This window comes from Protopterus annectens, chromosome 13.part0 (genome assembly GCF_019279795.1).
Source record: "Protopterus annectens isolate FY-2018-M chromosome 13.part0, PAN1.0, whole genome shotgun sequence".
Lineage (NCBI taxonomy): Eukaryota > Metazoa > Chordata > Ceratodontiformes > Protopteridae > Protopterus > Protopterus annectens.
This window is the reverse complement of record NC_056747.1, coordinates 1,332,245,777-1,332,265,776: the sequence shown is the minus strand read 5'-3', so window position 1 is coordinate 1,332,265,776 and position 20,000 is coordinate 1,332,245,777.

The window sequence follows — 20,000 nt, the reverse complement described above, 5'->3', positions numbered from 1 at the left end:
AGTCTATTGATTTGTATCATCTATAATCTGGATTAGGTTATGTAGTGTAATATCTTCTGAAATTGGGTTGTAGGGGGTTGCCTCCACCCCTCTTAATTTGGAACAAGAACACTCATCCAACTATCCATTAAGCTGAATAAACTGCTTGAAACTTCAACAAGGTGTTTTGATTCCTCCCACAAGTAAGTTATCAGAGAGAGTCTCCAAGGTCTGCTAGCGAAAGTGATTGCATCTGGATTAATCTTTTGTACTCACAGGTACCCATTCTTGTGGCAAGTCTCAGCATCATTTCACCGATGCTAAACCACCCAGCAAAGCATGTCCACTGCCTGTTGATCAGTCTTAGGAAATGTTATCATGCAGTGAGTAAGGTGCTGGGTTTTAAAACTGTACGCCTGAGTTTAATTCTACTTTCTTCCATCCTGCATATATGTGTGACTGAGAAAATCACTTAATGTTCCTGTAAATGCAATGTGAGTGTTTCACTCAGACTATGCAGTTACCAAAATTATAGCTCTGATAAATAAATGCATAAAAACAAAATTAGAAATGCGAAATTCTTGTTATGTGGTCAGCTGCAGTCTCAGAGCAACAATAATAAGAGGAACTGAAAACATTAAAATGGTTAAAAATGGGAAGTTTAATATTTCTTGCACTCTAAATTAGTAAACAGATTATATTTATCTAAAATATAAGGAAATAATCAAATCATGAACAAAAAAGCCATTCTTTTTACAAAAAAGAAGCAACGCCATCCCATAACCCTTGCAATATTATATTCGATATCAAAGTTCATCAGAATCCTCAAATTTCATGAATTGATTATACAAAAACTATTATACTTTCTAAAGAAAATTCTGCTCCCAAAACCAAAGGTGACCCTTGAAGAAGAAATTATGCTTTTTGTTACTAACCTTGTCATTAGCATCAGCTTAGTTAACTTCCCTGGAAGTTGTGTCCTTCTACAAAATATACCAGTAGAGTAATTACCGTCTACCATCTGCTGGTAATTATACACAACAAGTCACATGTTTTGCCACTAAGGTTATACTCTTGGACAGAACCACTAGAGAAGGAGCCATGTGCATAGACAACCACATCCATGCCAACATAATTTATCCTTGTTTACCCATCCCATCCTCTGTGGATACCAGTAAACTCAATAATATTTTTGTTAGCTAACTGTATTTCTAAATGAAGTTATGCAAGTACTACAACTTCTCCAGAGTTTTACAGAGTCATTCACTTCTGTTGAAATAGTGCCTGTTTCTATTTATTCAGTATCCACAATAGAAATAACATTTGGGTTAGGTGTCATCTTAAAGAGTCTTCACAAAGGTACATTAGTTTATTTCCTGCTGTATACCAGAAAACATATAAATTACTTTCTCTACTCTTTACATACCATATATAACTCAAGGGGGGTCAGTGAAACCTGAGATGAAACAAAATTTCCCTGTATTAAAAAATAAAAATCTTGAGAGACAGAAAATAACTCCGAATGTGCACTCTTAATTACTTTTAAATTCTTTCACATCCATATAGACTAAGTGATCTGATACCATAGAAATTTAATTTGAGATACATACACACTATGCTTTTTTAAGAAGTATTAAATACTTTGCATGTGAATGTTAAAGGAAGGAGTTGACCTTGTTTTTTTAACCATATAGATAAGTACAGTTGACACATACTCTTTCACATTTTTGATCAACAAGCTGAGATGTTTAAGTTTAAAAAAAATAGCTAACCAGAAGTTGAAAATGAAGACGACTCAGTTATCTGGTTGTGGTCATCATTTCCCATGGAATCCTCAGAAATCCACCTCACCAAAACTAACCCAAATTCTTTGAACCTTATTATGTTAAATACTTTCAGCTGGAACTATTGTATTTTATATAAAAAAAAACTATTGGAGATATATTTTCAGGCTAAGTAAGCTACCTTTAAATGTAAATGAAATTGTAGCATTCCCCAAGTATGAGTTGGGATATTTTAGTATTACTCCTTTATAAAGTATTGCATGCTTTGTAGACCAAGTAACTAATTGCTCTAAAGCTATACATTGTGTGCCCTGTGAATATGTCCAGTCAAAAAGTGTTAGCTTATGAACAACTGGCATTAAACACCAGCTATCATAAGTTTAGAAATAAACAATCATTTTTGTTTGTCAAAATGTATTTTGTAACCAGTAAAATCTTTAATAAGTATGAAACTGTCAACGGTAAATCATCTGCATAAGTCACTCGTTTAGTTGCTTGATCAATACTATTTATAGGACGTATTTCAGGACCCTGATCCATTGCTTTGAGAGTTGGGAGGGTGGCCTAATAATTAAGGTTTTTGCCTTGTAAACACCAGATGCAGGGTTTGAGTCTCACAAGGGATAATTGGCTGGGCTTGCAAGGGCAGTTAGCCTAATACTAACCTATGAACCTTTAACTACACAGGTGGTAACTAAAAGAAAAAGTGTTAGAGACAGGGAAAACCTTGATGCATGTCACAATTCTTTAGTAAGATTACTGAATCAGATTAGATAATATGAAGAAAATGTGCTGTACTTTAATTATAATTAATAAATAGTAAGGAAGACTTACCTTATATAATATCAAAAAGAGATATTCCTTATTTATCAAATCAAATGTTTTGAAGCATGCAAAGAACAGAATGCAACATCTGGTGTTGAATGTTCATATTAATCGTATAAAATAATTGTTTTGCTTATAATACCTGATTGACATTTACCATTCTCTTGCCTGGCACAAATCTGATTTGATTAGGGTCTAACTGAGGGATTATATGGTATACCAGCTATGTATAAATTAAGTCTATGAGCTCTCATTTCCAAATTTAAAGATTTATTATTCGCTTCTTGAACAGTTTTAACACATTTCATTTTGTTGATAGTCACTTTTAACTGGCATGTCAATTAACTCTGCTTCCAACTTATTGATTGTCTGCTAGTTTTACAGTTTTTCTGTTCGTGAAACTAATAGACTTTCCCTGGGATTCATGAACGCTGCGCCAGGCGGACGCATAGCGTAGGCGTTACAATGCCAAATATGGCCGCCGAGCGATTCAGGTACGATCCAATTCCACGTGCACTACCGGGCGCGCGGATCTGCCGCCTCGGCGTAGGTATGCTAAACACCCCATGTGCGGTGTTGCACCATGCAAATGAAGGCATATAGTGATCCACGAAGTGGCGCAGGCGTAGCATAAGGGCACGGCAATGTAAACCAAAAAAAACAGTTTACATTTACCCAAACATAACATAGGAGTAACGGAAGGCTGTCAACGTCAGGTATCACACTGTTGCCATATGCCAGTGGCGAAAGACACAGAGAATGTCAAAAGAAAACATGCACAACATGTAAATAATAACATAAATAGTATGTCCACAGAAACTCACAGCAGAACCCCATGACATGTCTCTGGAAGGTGCTAAACAATGAAATAATATGACAATGTCATAAAACAGCAGTGTAATACACATCAGCTTCACAGCCACAATACACCATGGTATGCATGGAAAGCCACATCCATGGTGCAAGGGTTGCCAAGGAGTCGCGGCAGTGTTCGGTGCGGTAACTATGAATTAGTAGTCAATGCCATGCAAATGAGGCAGATAATACTGAATCGCAAAACCCCCGCTGGCGTAAGGCTGTACCAAACGGCACAGCGGTAATACACCAAGGAGTGGCTCAGAAGGAATACATGTCACCTGCAGAGGGGTGCGCCACTGTAGGAGGAAGCACATTGGAGCTCAGCAAACCTGGGCTGTACATTGCACATCACAGCTGCAGGACCGGCGTGTGGGGAAATAGTTGAGCTGAGAGCACACAATGCGCGCAGAGGTGCATGTGCACGAGGATGACTACGTTCCCTTAACCCAGTCATGTGACGCTCGCCCCGCAAATAACATCGGATACAGGAAGGTGATGTTGAGAATATGAGGAAATGTGGAAGCAGTGTAATTGTAGTAGTAATGAGCAATCAACAGTAATCAACCCACGAAGGCCAATCGGCGGCAGCTGACAACTCTGCATGCAGAAACCTGCAAAACGGGATAGGGGAGGCATATGAATGCAAAGAAAGTAGGGGAGGTAGCAGATTGCAAAGAGTGAAGACCTGACACAGCAGAGCCAAGTAGACAGGCAGCATAACGGCGGCAGCACACAAAATGCACGATATGCCATGTCCCAGAAACTACACATGACAGGGCTCTGCAGGATGCATGCCAGGAAATAGTAGGTGCAACGTGCAGAAACAGTAAGGTAAGGTCGAAAGCTAATCCATTGCAGGCAAGAGTCATGCAACACCAAAGGCAACAGCGTTGCAGTGCCAACGGTAAAACACGGAAGATAATCCCCAGATACGGCCGCACAGACACACCCTATGACATCACCGGGTGTACAGCACAACAGTATAAAGTGTGAATGCACACAACACACAGCCGTGTATTCCCAAACGCCGCACCATAGGTGTAAACACACGGGGAACTTTTAAAATGTACATGTTGGGTGCCGCCGTGGAAGTGATCCATCAGCATGTGTTAGAGACAGACGGAGTTGTGGAGGAGGGTGCCAACAACTACCGTAGGCCTCAGAGGAGAAGGAGAGTGTTCAGACCAAGGGTAACCTACCAGGGGCTACAAGACCTGGAGATAGTAGAGCGTTACAGGGTGGATAGGGACACATTACAGCAAATAGTGGAGCTGTGCCGGCCACGCCTGAGAACAAGAAACAACAGAGGGGAGCCCATCCCAGTGGACACAAAGGTATGTGTAAGCTTGTGAATACTGGCCACAGGTACCTTTCAACGGCCAACTGGGGATATAATGGGCATCTCACAGGCATCAGCATCCAGGGTACTACACCAGTTTCTGGATGCCATGTTACCACATGCCAATGAGCATATATACTTCCCCAGATCTCAGGAGGAGTTGGCTAGCAATATGTGCCACTTCCACTGTGTGGCACAATACCCGGAGGTACTGGGTGTGATAGACTGTACGCACATACAAATCAAGTCACCACCTGGGGAGCAGGGTAGACGCGACATAAACCGCAAGGGATTCCCCTCCATCAATTGCCAGGTCATGTGCAATGCGCAGGGCATTATCATGGATGTGTGTGCTGGCAGCCCTGGAAGCTACCACGACTCCCATATTTGGCATGCCTCACAGCTGTACCAGGTATTCGCCAGGGGGGACATCCCACAAGGCCACCTTGTGGGGGATGCTGGCTATGCACTGGAGCCGTGGATGATGACTCCCATCAGAAATGCACACACACACATGCAAGAACGCCATAATGAGGCACACGCACAAACCAGAATAATCATAGAGCGTGTGTTTGGGATGCTGAAATCACGGTTCCGGTGCTTGGATACATCCGGTGGAGCCCTGCAGTACTCTCCAGGCACATGTGCCCACATATTCATAGTATGTGCCATGCTACATAATATGATCTCGGAAGCAGCTGCTGCAGGGACATAATGGTAAAGGGCCACAAAGCCCACCACAACTGCCAAGGCCAGTCCAGGCACAGAGGGTTCAGGACCATGAACACACTGTGCCAGCCCCAGTAGGCAGACAGAGGCGTACCCAATATGCCTATGCCCTGGCAAAGAGGGAACGTATAGCACATACTCTGACAGCATAGGCCCCATGGACTGACACCTCCCTACCTGCACACACAGTGAAATGGACGGCACACAAACATGGCCACCCATAAAGTGTACCGTATGGGTGGCCCCATGTGTGACTCCAACATAGGCAGCACCCAAACACTGTACACCCAACAGCCAGCGGAGCATGGAACGCCAACACCTGAACCGTACGCAGGTCCTACAGCAGACGGCGTTGCTGTATGCTGCCACGTTCACCGCAAGGTGTATACATATAGACATGTAGATATGTGCATATACAGATATGTAGCTAGATATAATTACATATATAGAAATATATGTACACATATACATATAAGTACAACAGGTAAGACAGGGAATCAGAGGGATGTAAGGTGACAGAGAAGTAACACGCGATATCTGTACATAGTATACATAGTGAAAGACAACCTGAGCATCCGGGAGGTTTAACAGAAGAGGAAACCGCCACCCATGGAAAGGTCAACATACCGAAATGCATAACCGTGAGTCGGAATGATTGCCAGGCCACAGTACAGTAGCAGTACATGCGCGGGTAATACTATGATGATATGAGGGGGGAGGTAGACACTGCCGCCGGTGATGCGGCCCACGCAGGTACTGTGTGCAACCGTCCCTCTGACTGCCGCAGTATGTGTATGTGTGCGGTTAGGGTGCCGTGTGTTTCGCTGTGCGAGTGTAATGTGTGTGCCTCTGTAAAATGTGTATGCTGGTGCCATGTTAGAGGCGGAGTGGAATAACATGTGTAGGCATACAGTACACTAGCCACAGGTGTATGTACACCAGTAGTCCCAAAGAGGTACTGAGAGCCCCACCCTGGCTAGGCGTGTGGTGACGTATAACGATGCAAAGTGAAAATGTCCCAGAATTTACCACAGGAATATACCCCACATGAAATGGAAAGGACGTATGTACTAATCATGACCGTATGTATGACACCGATATGCTAATTGCAAAACGATACGTCAGCAAAGTTACACAGCAATAGGTATGTACCGCGGAAATACGCATGTGCTACCCCGGTACTGACCGTGGCCACGTATCGGCCCGTAAACACCACTATGTGTTCTACAAGTGTCAAACAAGCAATCGCCACCTGAATAGGTGGCAACCACTGGCAAACAGGCCATCCCAAGTACAGGACCACAATGACTGTAAATATCTGGGACTGAATGACAAGGGATAGTCGTCACGTACAAACAACCGCAGATATACCACCGATGTGATGGAGGAATACATGCAGGAAGCACACACGCAGGCGATACCAACACCACATGACAACAACACAACCTACACTCCCAGAACAACAGACAATTAACTGTCAACTCCCCAGGCAGGGATGGAGCACACAGACAAGCATACCGTGTATGTAGAGATGCAAGGCCCACAACCCGTATCCGTCACCTACAACCTCCGATATTCCCCATCGCACATATCAAAGGGATACAAGCCGTAATAGCAGCACAAACATACAGGCAGTCAATGACAGCTGCATAACTGCAACATCTCGCGTGGGAAACACTATCAACAGCGGATGCATACTTGCATCCGTTGTTTAAAGGAATACAACAGCTATGTTACACATCCGAATGCAAAACGCCATCAACAGACGCCGTCAGGACAGGGACACCCACATGTCGAACATAATACCATACCCAACACACACAATCCACGGCTAACACCACTGCGAAATGTACCTGTCGCCACACATAGCGGCTGCAGTTACACATAACATAACACAATACAGATCATCTCCATGAAGGTAGAGCAAATAGCCAACGCCCAGGTGAGGAATGCAACCATACCCTAGTTACGACGTGTAATGCACGAATGGTGTAGATGCACAGGTGATATGCACACAAGTACACACTGAGGAACAGCTATTGGTGTGATGAACCCACATGTTGCAGGTATCGACGGATATAAGGATGACTCCCAGGATATTCAAACCGTATGCTCATACCGAACCGGTACTCTACAACGGAAAGAGTAACAAATCGGAATACCGAAACACGCAAAGAAAAACGGAACGAAACACTGACAAGGTATGTAGAACCCACGATATGTACGGGTGTGTAATGCATGATGTGTATGACGAAGCTGTACTGTATGTGAATGGTGTTTGTAAGTAATGATACTTGTCCATAATGCAGAGAGTGGTGAAAGGTGGTTATGTAGTGCTATCCTGCTGAGCATACCAACGACTGTGGACACCGTGTGCACAGCAGTGGGACATCATGTACACAGCCGGGATAACACAAGGGCTGCCACAGGGGGGCATAACAGAGAACAATGCCACACCACACGCCGATGCTGGCAGTGGATGTCCAACAAGGAAGTGCCATAGCAGGGGATAGGACATGTATGTATACTGTCACAGCACACATGTGTATGGGCATATACCATCGATGTCATATGTAATGTGCGCCCGACATGCACGTATGCCTTGCAGTAGGGGATACTATGTCAACTATGTGTAATGTAAAGCTGTCATGGTAGATATGACAGACATCATACACAGTATCACAGGCATATCATGCATAATGGAGTTATTGTCTATTAGTATGTACAATAACAGGATACATATGGCCTGTAGATATGGGACAGAGTAGTAGCATAATAGCCATCCGAAATGGAAGGAACACCAAGTAACCATGGCCAAACAATCTGTAGTAGGTGCAATGTGGGCAACAATGAAGTCCGGCAGGTCCATGTGTAAACACATGTGCAGTGTACACAGTAGTGTCACCTCCCCATGGTAGTGTCCAGTGAACAACAGAGGTGGGTGTCAACTGCATGTCTACACAGTACTGCTGCTGTGGTGGTACCATGACTACGTGTCACTCAAACAGCAAGGGAGCTATCACATGAACAGTGCCACTGTGTGTCCCTGTGGAATGTGCACAGGACCTATGTTCCACAGCATGGTGTGCGTTGTGTCTGTGGAAGTAACACAGAAGCCCAGCCCATGCAATGTGGCATGTGTGCACATATCCATGAGTGGTCTGTTCACACTGCCCACTGCAATTGCCATGTATGAGTACTACATGCATCAGTAATGCGGAGGACATGGTCCATGTCAGAGCAGAAGACACCCCTGTGTATGTGGTATGCAGATGTGTACAGATGTGTTTTCCATCTGTCAGCCGCATATGTAAACTGTTTGAGCCTGGTACACATCATGGCATGACAATGCTGTGCCATGTAAAGTCGTAGCCGTTGTGGAAGGTACACCACCTAATGTGGTATTGTAACCTTGCCCGTGTGTAGATGTGTGTATGCCACAGGTACAATGGCTACCTATGTACCAGCATCACACACAGTACAGATAGGTGTGGCCCTGCAGATGTGTACCCATGCCACAGTGGAATACGGTAACCACAGCACCATGTGGGGCATTTGTGTGTACAGCAACCATGTACAATTTGATATGCATGTACGAGGTCAGTATCCATGTGATACTCAGTGGATGAATGTTGCTATGCAAAGGTGATGTGCATGCACCATGTGTCATGCATCCTGATGCCATGACACCCACATGATGTATCTGCCACACTGACACCCGTATGGTTGTTATCAGTATGAGCTGGTGGAGCTATAATGGTGCCAGGTATGTAGATGTGGGATATCTAGGCATGGACAGTACTCTGTGACAGCATGTTGTGTATGTAAGCAAATAGTGAGCATGAGGGGCCCCATGACTGAGGACTGTGTAATGCCATATGTACCTGACATGTAGTAGGTAGCATGATATGCTTGCACCACTGTGTGTCCTGTCCAGGAGTCATATAGCCTAACATCCTGAGACACAGGGTATGATGTGCAGGTGGATGTGTACGTTGCCAATACCAGAACGTGGAATGGCGCTGAAGGGCAATGTGAGGACAATGTCTGATCTGTTGCCCTCTGTACCACACCAACCACCCATGCAATGGTATGACAGGTGGCCAGCATGTGTATGTGGCGTGCTGTGGCACACAGAAGCCCAACAAGGGTGCCAGTAAAGGCATGGAGGTCATCAATGAGTGCGTGAAGCACGTTTGTGAGGATGTGCCCCAGTGCCATACAGAATGGTCCAGTCATGGGTGTACGAATGCAGTCCCACACGTGCAATGCAGTGCCACCCATGTGTAGTGCGATAGATGCGGCAGTGTGGGTCAAGGTACACAATGTCCGACAACAGGCTAGCAGTGAATTCAGTGGGCTGGTGTGGAGACACATACCAAACAGGTTGGCGGGACATAACAGCTAGGGAGATCGGAAGGTGACATTGGGACAGTGTCTTAGGACATAACGTGTGCATGGCAGTACCATGTATGTGTCCACAGGGACACTACGATGTCCATGTATGGATTGCAACCCTGTAGTGAGTGAGAGTGTGTATTGTTGGTAAGTACACCATTGCCTGGCATGTTGCCAACATTATCTCAGTCCGCAATGCCTGGGTGACTGTTGTACATGACATCAAATGTGGATGTAGCCAAACAACACAGACATACCACCACACTGCCTGAGGACCCACACTGCAATGTGCGGCAGTCATGTGTAGGTAGCTAGCCTTGGAGCATGTGATGGACCACGAGGACCCACCATGGCTGTCAAGTGATGCACCCCACACATGTGAATATACACCACCGTGCAACAGCCTGCACATGTGCCCATACAGCAGATGTGCATGGAACATGACCACCACCGTGGCGTCTGTGAAAAGGCCAGTACCGCCATGTCTCTGTGTGGAATAGCATGGTCCCTACCATTGTGTACATGCTACGGAAGTGCACTGTGGTATGTGTCAGCATAGTTATGTACACTGTCCATCTGCCGGGGTGCCATGCCATCAACAACCCCTGTCAGCAGACGTCAGTAGTACTGGCTGTAGAACACATGTTCCATGTATGCTGCGATGGGTGTGTGTCCAGGGTGTGGCTAGCAGGGCCGTGAAGCATATATGTTCATCTACCAAAGGGGGGATAACCCCAGGTTTAACACACCAGACACATGGAGGTATCATGCATGCTGAGGGTAGTGTAGGTATGGTATGTGTTGTGTAATGTGTCACCCAGCTAGGTGGAGTGCATGCCTCAAGCATGTGTGGGTACACGGGTGTCCATTCTAGGGAAGTGTGGGTTGCTGTCAGCACATGGCGGTATCAGCTGTCTGAGGCCCAATGTACAGTATGACAACACAGACAGCATGTAACCTGTGGTGTACAATGTAAGCTCTGTTGCGTGTTACAATGTGTCTAGCGGTCACAAACATGGGTATCTGAACATGGAGCACCTATGATGCATTGTGTTCGGAAATATCGAGTATGTGTGCAAAACACTGTGTGATGTGGGATCCCCTCACCTGTGTGTGTTGCAGTCCAGGTATGTGCCTGGGAGGTATGATCCGTGTACAATCTGTACTTGCAGGTGTGCTGTGCAGAGCATGGAGGCAGGTCCCAGGCACTGCAGATAAATGTGAGTGGTGCACTAGTGTGTGTGCCTTGCTTGTGTGCAGCACAGTGGAAGGTGCAAGCATTGTCCCACATGACCCCATGCCGTGCCTGCCTGTTACAGCCCTGCTGGAGACAGTCATGTGACACCGCCACAGAGGCAGTATAGCATGTGAAGATGTACATGTGTGCTCCACACCCCAGGCAGATGTCCGCAGGTCATGTGTGCCACAGCAGTGTGGTCGACCAGGACTGTCATAGTGGTCAGATACCACATGCCTGTATAAGTACAGTATGAGCATAGTCAACAGTTGCAGTGACAGAGTAGGTCAATGTACAGTGTCCCTGTGTTCAGACCACCGCCTACTGTACACTTGGCTAGACACACACCCAGAGGGTGAATATACCGGTGAGCCATCACATGTCCCAGTACACGTAGCCTGTGTAATGCCATCACCGGGCGGTCACAATAACATGTTGTATGACAGATATGTTGTACCAGGTGATGTGTCATGTGTGCATATGTTGAGTTGCACAGCCGTTCACACATCCGCAACATATCAGTGCATGATGCCTAGTGTAACATGATGTGTGGAACTGCACTGTGATCCACAACAGGGTCATCTGAGACAGGTGTGTTGTGAATGGTGTAATGGTTCCACGGGATATACACTGGTGCTGTTGGCTGCCATGCTGGGGGCCACCAGTGGTGCCTGCAGTGGTCATACAGACATACTGCACACATTGTTCTGGCAGGAATGTCCATTGTTGTAGATGATGTGTTACTACATGAAGGTAGGAGTGTGTTGTGAATGTTACCCATCCAGATATGACCATCAGGCGCAGTCATGGTTGTCGACAGCATCACACCCATCCACAGCTGTCAGAACCCTGTCCCCAGAATGGGTGTCAGCCGCCCTCGTACTGTGTGACCTATGTGCAGATGGCAGAACACCTCCTACTGGCTGGCTAACAGTGTCATCTAGGAAGGCTATGTGATGGCTGGAATACGCTGTTATAATGTATAATGCTGGTATCCCAATGAAGTACATGGAATCACACACAGTAAGCCATGGCTGGCATGTAAACCATGTACAACAATGACTGTGTGACAGACACAATCAATGCGGAGCCATGTTGAAAATGCACCCATGAGAACACCAAATGAGGTATGTTGCACATATCGATGTACAACTGTCAGCTATGGGCACAGCATGGATGCAGACACATATCCCCCCCAGGCAGTACCACGCCATGTAGGTAGGGGGGCGTTGCACGACTACATGTGACAGTTGCTGTACCGCCACATGTACTGCATATCCGTCATGTAGGGGTAGCAGTGGTACGTGACTGTTGGACATGCCTGTACATACGACCATGTCCCACAGGATATGTGTTACGTGTGTACAACACATGTTGTACCGTCATCAAGCTGTGAAGTGTATGGCTGCCAGTGTACCTGTGTGACATGTTCTGCAATGGGTGCAAAGGTACGCAGTAGTGCATTGCATGCCCACATGCCCCACACAGGTGCATAGACTGAACATACAATACAAAGAGGGTGTTGGATCACAGCAACCCACAAGAGGAGATGGGTACGGGTGGCAACCCACTATCACCTGTCCAGGTAAGGTGTGCATGTCCATGACACATTAGCACCAGAGAAGCTTGCAGTACAGCAGTACAGGGTGGCATGCATATATGTTCACTAATACCCCTGTGTGTCCCACCACTGGCCTGTGGACAGACAGACACCAACACAATGTGCAGCACTGACATGTGCACAGCACATCACCGCTGGCTATTGTAGAACAGGCTTACTGTGTAGACATGTGCACAGAATGTCTGCGCCAGCCACACTCAAACACGTTATGTGTTGAACCCCACCATTATTGTAGCCCATGCCACAGACAGATGTTCACGCATCTGTGTATGCGCCTGGGAATGTCCCTGGCCTAGCAGTATAGCTGTGTCAGTGTTGCGAACAACATACTGAATGGGCTGTGTGTGTGAGGTGTGCGTCATACGTTTATGGTCCGATGGATGATACCATCAGTGCCCCTGCTATGTGAACATCCCTGTCCCCATACATGGATACCTATGCTGTGCCCAACACCACGGTCCCTGTGGGAGGGGTGGCACTGTGTGGTGCACCAGCTGACATAGGGGTGGCAGCAGGCACTGGATGTAGACATATGTGGTACCCATGTCAGGCCAGGCAACCATCCATGTGCACGGGATAGCAGTGTGTTGGCACATACAGCACTGTGTTGAACAATATCGCAGCACATAGCACCTGTCAGGGGTAATGTGTATGTATGGATGTGCGATACCAGCATGCACCATACACACCCCCACCAAGCAGCATGCTGCCTACCTTGCAGAAGGCCATTGTCCACACCATGATAATAGACATGTGTAATGTCCATATACACATAGCAATGACATATGGAATGGACAGCCACCCTGCCAATATCAGTACCCCCCAGGTGGGACACATCCCTGTGCCATGTATGTGACATACCCTGCCATACCATGCAGCCCTGCCCAGCAAGGCTGCACGTGCTATCACAGTCATACATGGTGCGATGGACAAATGGCACTTGCACTATCAACCGTCCAAAGCAGTAATGTGGCACTGATGCACCCTGTGGTGTCACAGGTGCTGTGTGTTGGTGTGTACAACGTGCACGCGCACATGCTATGCATGACCTTCCCTGCTAATGTCATATGGTTACACAATGTCCCATGTGTATCACATGTGCAATACAGGTGAGCCGTGGCAGGTTGTCCAACACCCGTACAGTGCTGTGTAGATGTACATGGCACAACACATGCATGTACAGGTGTCCATGTGTATGTGTGCAGTGCCACCACTGACATTCATAATGGCTGCGTACGTGATGCCTAGTGACATATACACAGCATCCAGGTGAACAGTAGAACTGTGTGCACATTGGGACACGTGCCAACTGGTATGAACACAGGTGCAGGCAGGTACACATGTCCACAGCAGGTTACCATCAACATGGTGTGTGTACAGTGTGATGGGTTGACACACAGATATGATATGATACCCACTGCTTAATGGTGTGACGGCAACACGTCAGCTGTGTCAGTGCCATGATGCATCGCAGAGATTACTGTGCAGATGTCGTACATGTCATAGCAATGTATGTCCAGCGGTATGCCAGTACATCAGTGTAAATGTGACCTGTCACCATAATTATGTCTTACAGATAATGCCACGTTCCCGGCTGCCAGCCTTCAGCCGCTAGGAGGATGACATAATCATACCGTTGCTCCATGACAACTATGACCTGCTATTCAGCCATGTTCCACAGCAAGCACAGCAGCGTGATGACCTGTGGCAGGATATGCGCAGGAGGGTGAACAACGTGGGTGGCAACAACCGCACCTACCAGCAGATACACTGACACTGCACAGACCTAATACGGCACGCGAAACAGCGTGCCACCGCAATCGCCAGAGAACAAGGTGGGACAGGTGGTGGGCCACCAACCCAGCACCCACTCACACACGGAGGAGCTCCTGGCCAGTCTGGGGACACCCAGGGAACATCATGCAGAAACACTCGCTACCATCGTGGAGGTGGGTGTCTCCCAACCAACGAGCCTGGAGCTGCCTGGTAAGTCAGTCTTGCATGTGTGTATGATAACTGATGTAGGTGTGGGTGTCACAGTACACCACATAATGTACCAACACATGCCAGATATATGGCCACACAAGCTGCATACTACAGTATGCTACGTTGTGTTTGCAGACATGTGCATAACACATGCTACCACACAGGTACATGATGTGACATGCAAAGTGCTTACTGTGGCTACAGTAATGGATAATGTGTATACTGTTGTGTCGCCCCTATACAGGTACCTCTGGTGTGTCGCACAGCCATGGGTCCGTCGCAGGTGAGCACGTTGCTAGTAACAGGCATGTTACAGTGTATAGATATTCACCATGTGGCCAGGTATGACATGCACACCTGGGTCTGCTCCAGTCACGGTATACAGGTTGCACCACCTGACACACACTCCACCCATGTACAGTAGATACAACCGTTAGTATACACCGGCATGACACCACATAACCCATCGGTGCGATATGTGCAGTCAGCTATGCATACAATGGTGGAGGTGTTCTACAATGGCTGCATATGTAGCATGCATCGGAATGCCATTTGCGGTATGCACACAGTACCACATAGTGAGCTGTGATCTGGCCAGCACACAGGTGTTACCAATGTGACCTATGCCCTTGCATTGTGTGCACATGTTGTGACATGGCACATGACATGTCCCATGCATGTGGTGTTCTGTCTGCAACATTGTCACACCATGACATGACCTACGCCTGACATAGCAGACATCCACACTGTCTGCATAGCCCTCGGGATTGTGACACCTCAGACTAGTATGGGTGTATGTCACATGGGCCACCACAGTACATGATGCCCATCACACACAATTGTCCATGACCCAGTCAAACAATGGGTGATACCCACAGGCATGTTGCCACACAGTACATCTAGAGTGGGTAGACACCGTTGCACTTTGTCCACACATAGTGCAATCATAGCTGTAGTGGACCACCTATACATCGGATGTGGTACACCAGACAACCGCAATGCCTGTCTGCAGCCACTGGAGGTGCCACCAATGTCTACCATATACGTGCTGTGGAACAGCATGACTGTGTTGCAGACATGGCAATGCAATGCGTCCATGTTACGCATCGCACAGAAACATACCTGTGTCTTGCTGCCATGCAGTGGCACAGTGCCTGTACTCCCCACACACGAACCACACCTGCACAGACATCTTTGTTACACATGCATTCTATCTGTAGCCTGTACACATAACACTGTACTGTGACGTCCAGTTTGATGTGGTGCATGTGGTGGGACACCATTGTCACATGTCAACATGTTATCGCACATGTTGGCGGAGTACATGACAAAGTGACGCCAGCCATGTGTACTGTTAACCTGCCTGTGGCCACATGGTGTATCACGGTGATGCATGCAAACTACCATGAATGTGTGGACTGCATGCCTACTGAATTGACACCTGCTTGATGTAGTGTGCACCCCAGGGCAGTATGCATACTACCACTATTAATGTCTGGCCTGCATTCACTGAGCTGTGGTGTGGGAATGCTGCATGCCATCTGCAATATCACATGCATGATGTGTCTGCCTGTGTGTATGTCTGCGTGTGTGTGTCAGCGTGTGTGTGTCTCTGCATGTGTGTGTCTGCATGCGTGTGTGTGTCTGTGTGTGTGTGTGTGTGTGTCTGTGTGTGTGTCTGCGTGTGTGTGTGTGTGTCTGCGTGTGTGTCTGCGTGTGTAATGTATCTTACAGTATGTCTTTGTATTCACAGGTGGTGTAGGTGCGTTCCCCTCCTGCGGTCCATCTGATGCTAGTGTCCCCACAGATACTAGCGGTGATGACCATATGCATGAGGCACATATGCATCAATCTATATTTTGAACCACTCCTGTACACACACACATGCACGCACACACACACACACACACATATGTGTGTGTGTGTGTGTGTGTGTGTGTATTTGTGTGTGCATATGTGTGTGTGTGTGTGTGTGTGTGTGTGTGTGTGTGTGTGTGTGTGTGTGTGTGTGTGTGTGTGTGTGTGTGTGTGTGTGTGTGTGTGTGTGTGTGTATGTGCATCTATATATATATATATATATATATATATATATATTCAAAACCAAATGATGAAAGCAGTAGCAAAAAGTCAAAACCGTTCAATGCACAGTTCAGATCAAGCACAAGCAATTCAAAGTTCTTACAAAAATATCGAAATAATCCAAAGTCAGATAGCATAAAAAATCTGTAGTTTAATAGATGGACGTAAGCGCTTTCACGGGCACCCTTCCCGCTTCCTCAGACATTAATAAAAATCAGTAATACAGCGTATTTAAATAGTCAAACAATTAATCAAATAAACCATTTCTAATTGAATAATTAGACAATCCTCATTAATTAATTGACAAGGTAAAACACACTTATAGTTTTAAAACCTAAGCAGAATACTGAATATTCAATGTTTATGCCAAGGACATAGAATAACTCACTCTATCTAAGACATAACATTCATAACAATCCAACAATACTTACAAAGAACAACACAAACAATGCTCAAACATATCCAATTATATGGAATGAAAAAAAAATAATAATAATAATGATAAAAGTAAAAATAATGTAGTAATAGTAATGAGAACATGTCATAAGCATAAAGCCAGAATATATGCCAAGGCACAGTGCATAGTAATAGTAGGAGCAAGCGATAACCATATGAAAAGGCATGGAACTGATAATGTAGGTAGTAAAAATATGTATATATTTATATGATGGAATAATCATTGAAATCTACCTGATGGGTCTAGCCTGTAGAATGGGTTTAAGAGAGACCGTTTCATTCATGCCATGTCCCCTATGTGCTCCCAACCTCAAAATCCATTGAACTTCAGCGGCTTCGTGTCATTGATGATGTTGCCTAGCCTATTGTTGTCTGGAACAATGTGTAGAATCTGGAAAGAGAGAACGTGGGAGACCATGTTGCATAACATGTTTGAAATAGCATTATAGGTCTCGCCTGATGCAGTATAGATGATCACGTATCCTCTCCGTGAGACCTGTTGGTCTTACCTACGTAATAGTGGAAACAGATGTTACAATGGGCTATATAGACCAGGTTTCTGGTATTGCAATTACCACAATTCCTGAGTTCCCACAATTTCCGGTATCCGGATGTCTAAAAAATCTAGACTCATCTATGCTAGCACACTGTGGACAATTTCCACATTTCTTAGTTCCCCATTCACTTTTATTTTTGTAAGTAGTTAGTTCATGTTGGAAACTAGGGTAGCAAATACGTTGTTGTATGCTTTGACAGTTCTTATAAACAAACGATGGAATCGGACCAACTAGATCTCTGGTGTTTTCATCCACTGTAAGAATATTCCAGTTATCGCAAATTAAGCTTTGTATTCTGTTTATGTTGCTGCAATAAGGTATGACTATTGGTATATGTTTGTCAAATCTATTGCTCACAGTTCTACTAGGAAAAGGCCCTGAGCTGAAGTATGGTTTTGCCCTATGCTCTCAGGTATTTCATTTGAGTATTTACTCTTTCAAATTCACCCATCATATATCCTCTGTGTAAGAATCCTTGTTTTAATAGATTCATTTCTGCATCAAATACCCTGTCATCACAACAAATACGTGATGCCCTCATGGCTTGCCCTTTTATAATATTGCCAAAGCATGCGGGATTGTGCATGCTTTGACGATGAAGGTATGCAGGTACATGGCATGATTTTCTAAATAATTTCGTCTTGATGGTGCCATGCTCTTTATATATGTTAACATCCAAAAAATCTATGCTTGCCATTGAGCTAACCAAGGAAAATTTTAAAAAGTGACAGGTGGAATTCACATATTCAGAAAATTTTAAAGAACAGAATGAGGAAGCTTTTGTCACGATAAACAAATCGTCGACAAAACGCCTGTAAAACAGGATATGAGGCTGATTTATGAGATGTTCCTGCTCCCAAGCTACCATAACCAAATTGGCATAGCTATTGGCACAACTAGTGCCCATAGCTATGCCCTTGGTCTGTAAAAAGTATTTAGAATCAAATAAAAACACATTGTTGTCAAGAACTAGTTCCAACAAGAAGCATAGGAATTCTGCCTTATTGCTAGGGTTAATCAATAAAGATCTCTATAATTATTTTATTATTTCCCATCCTTTGGTTCCGAGACTCCATGGATTACCGAAGATTCATAAAGATCCCATCCAGCCCAAGTTTAGACCTATTGTAGCTGGTGCTGGATGGGCAACAGAATCTATTTCTGTGTACCTGGACTCTGAACTGAAGTTAGTCTTGAATAATTACAGTTATGTTCTCAAAGACACTGAACATTTTTTGAAGGATTTTCACATGTTTATTACAAAATCCGATACTGTGAATGACTTGATTTTCATTACAATGGATGTTGAATCATTATTCACCTGTATCCCCAATCAATGTGGTTTAGATATGCTTTATAGTTTATTGGTTGGTAAGAATGGGATGGCTAGCAATAAGGCAGAATTCCTATGCTTCTTGTTGGAACTAGTTCTTGACAACAATGTGTTTTTATTTGATTCTAAATACTTTTTACAGACCAAGGGCATAGCTATGGGCACTAGTTGTGCCAATAGCTATGCCAATTTGGTTATGGTAGCTTGGGAGCAGGAACATCTCATAAATCAGCCTCATATCCTGTTTTACAGGCTTTTGTCGACATTTGTTTATCGTGACAAAAGCTTCCTCATTCTGTTCTTTAAAATTTTCTGAATATGTGAATTCCACCTGTCACTTTTTAAAATTTTCCTTGGTTAGCTCAATGGCAAGCATAGATTTTTGGATGTTAACATATATAAAGAGCATGGCACCATCAAGACGAAATTATTTAGAAAATCATGCCATGTACCTGCATACCTTCATCGTCAAAGCATGCACAATCCCGCATGCTTTGGCAATATTATAAAAGGGCAAGCCATGAGGGCATCACGTATTTGTTGTGATGACAGGGTATTTGATGCAGAAATGAATCTATTAAAACAAGGATTCTTACACAGAGGATATATGATGGATGAATTTGAAAGAGTAAATACTCAAATGAAATACCTGAGAGAGCATAGGGCAAAACCATACTTCAGCTCAGGGCCTTTTCCTAGTAGAACTGTGAGCAATAGATTTGACAAACATATACCAATAGTCATACCTTATTGCAGCAACATAAACAGAATACAAAGCTTAATTTGCGATAACTGGAATATTCTTACAGTGGATGAAAA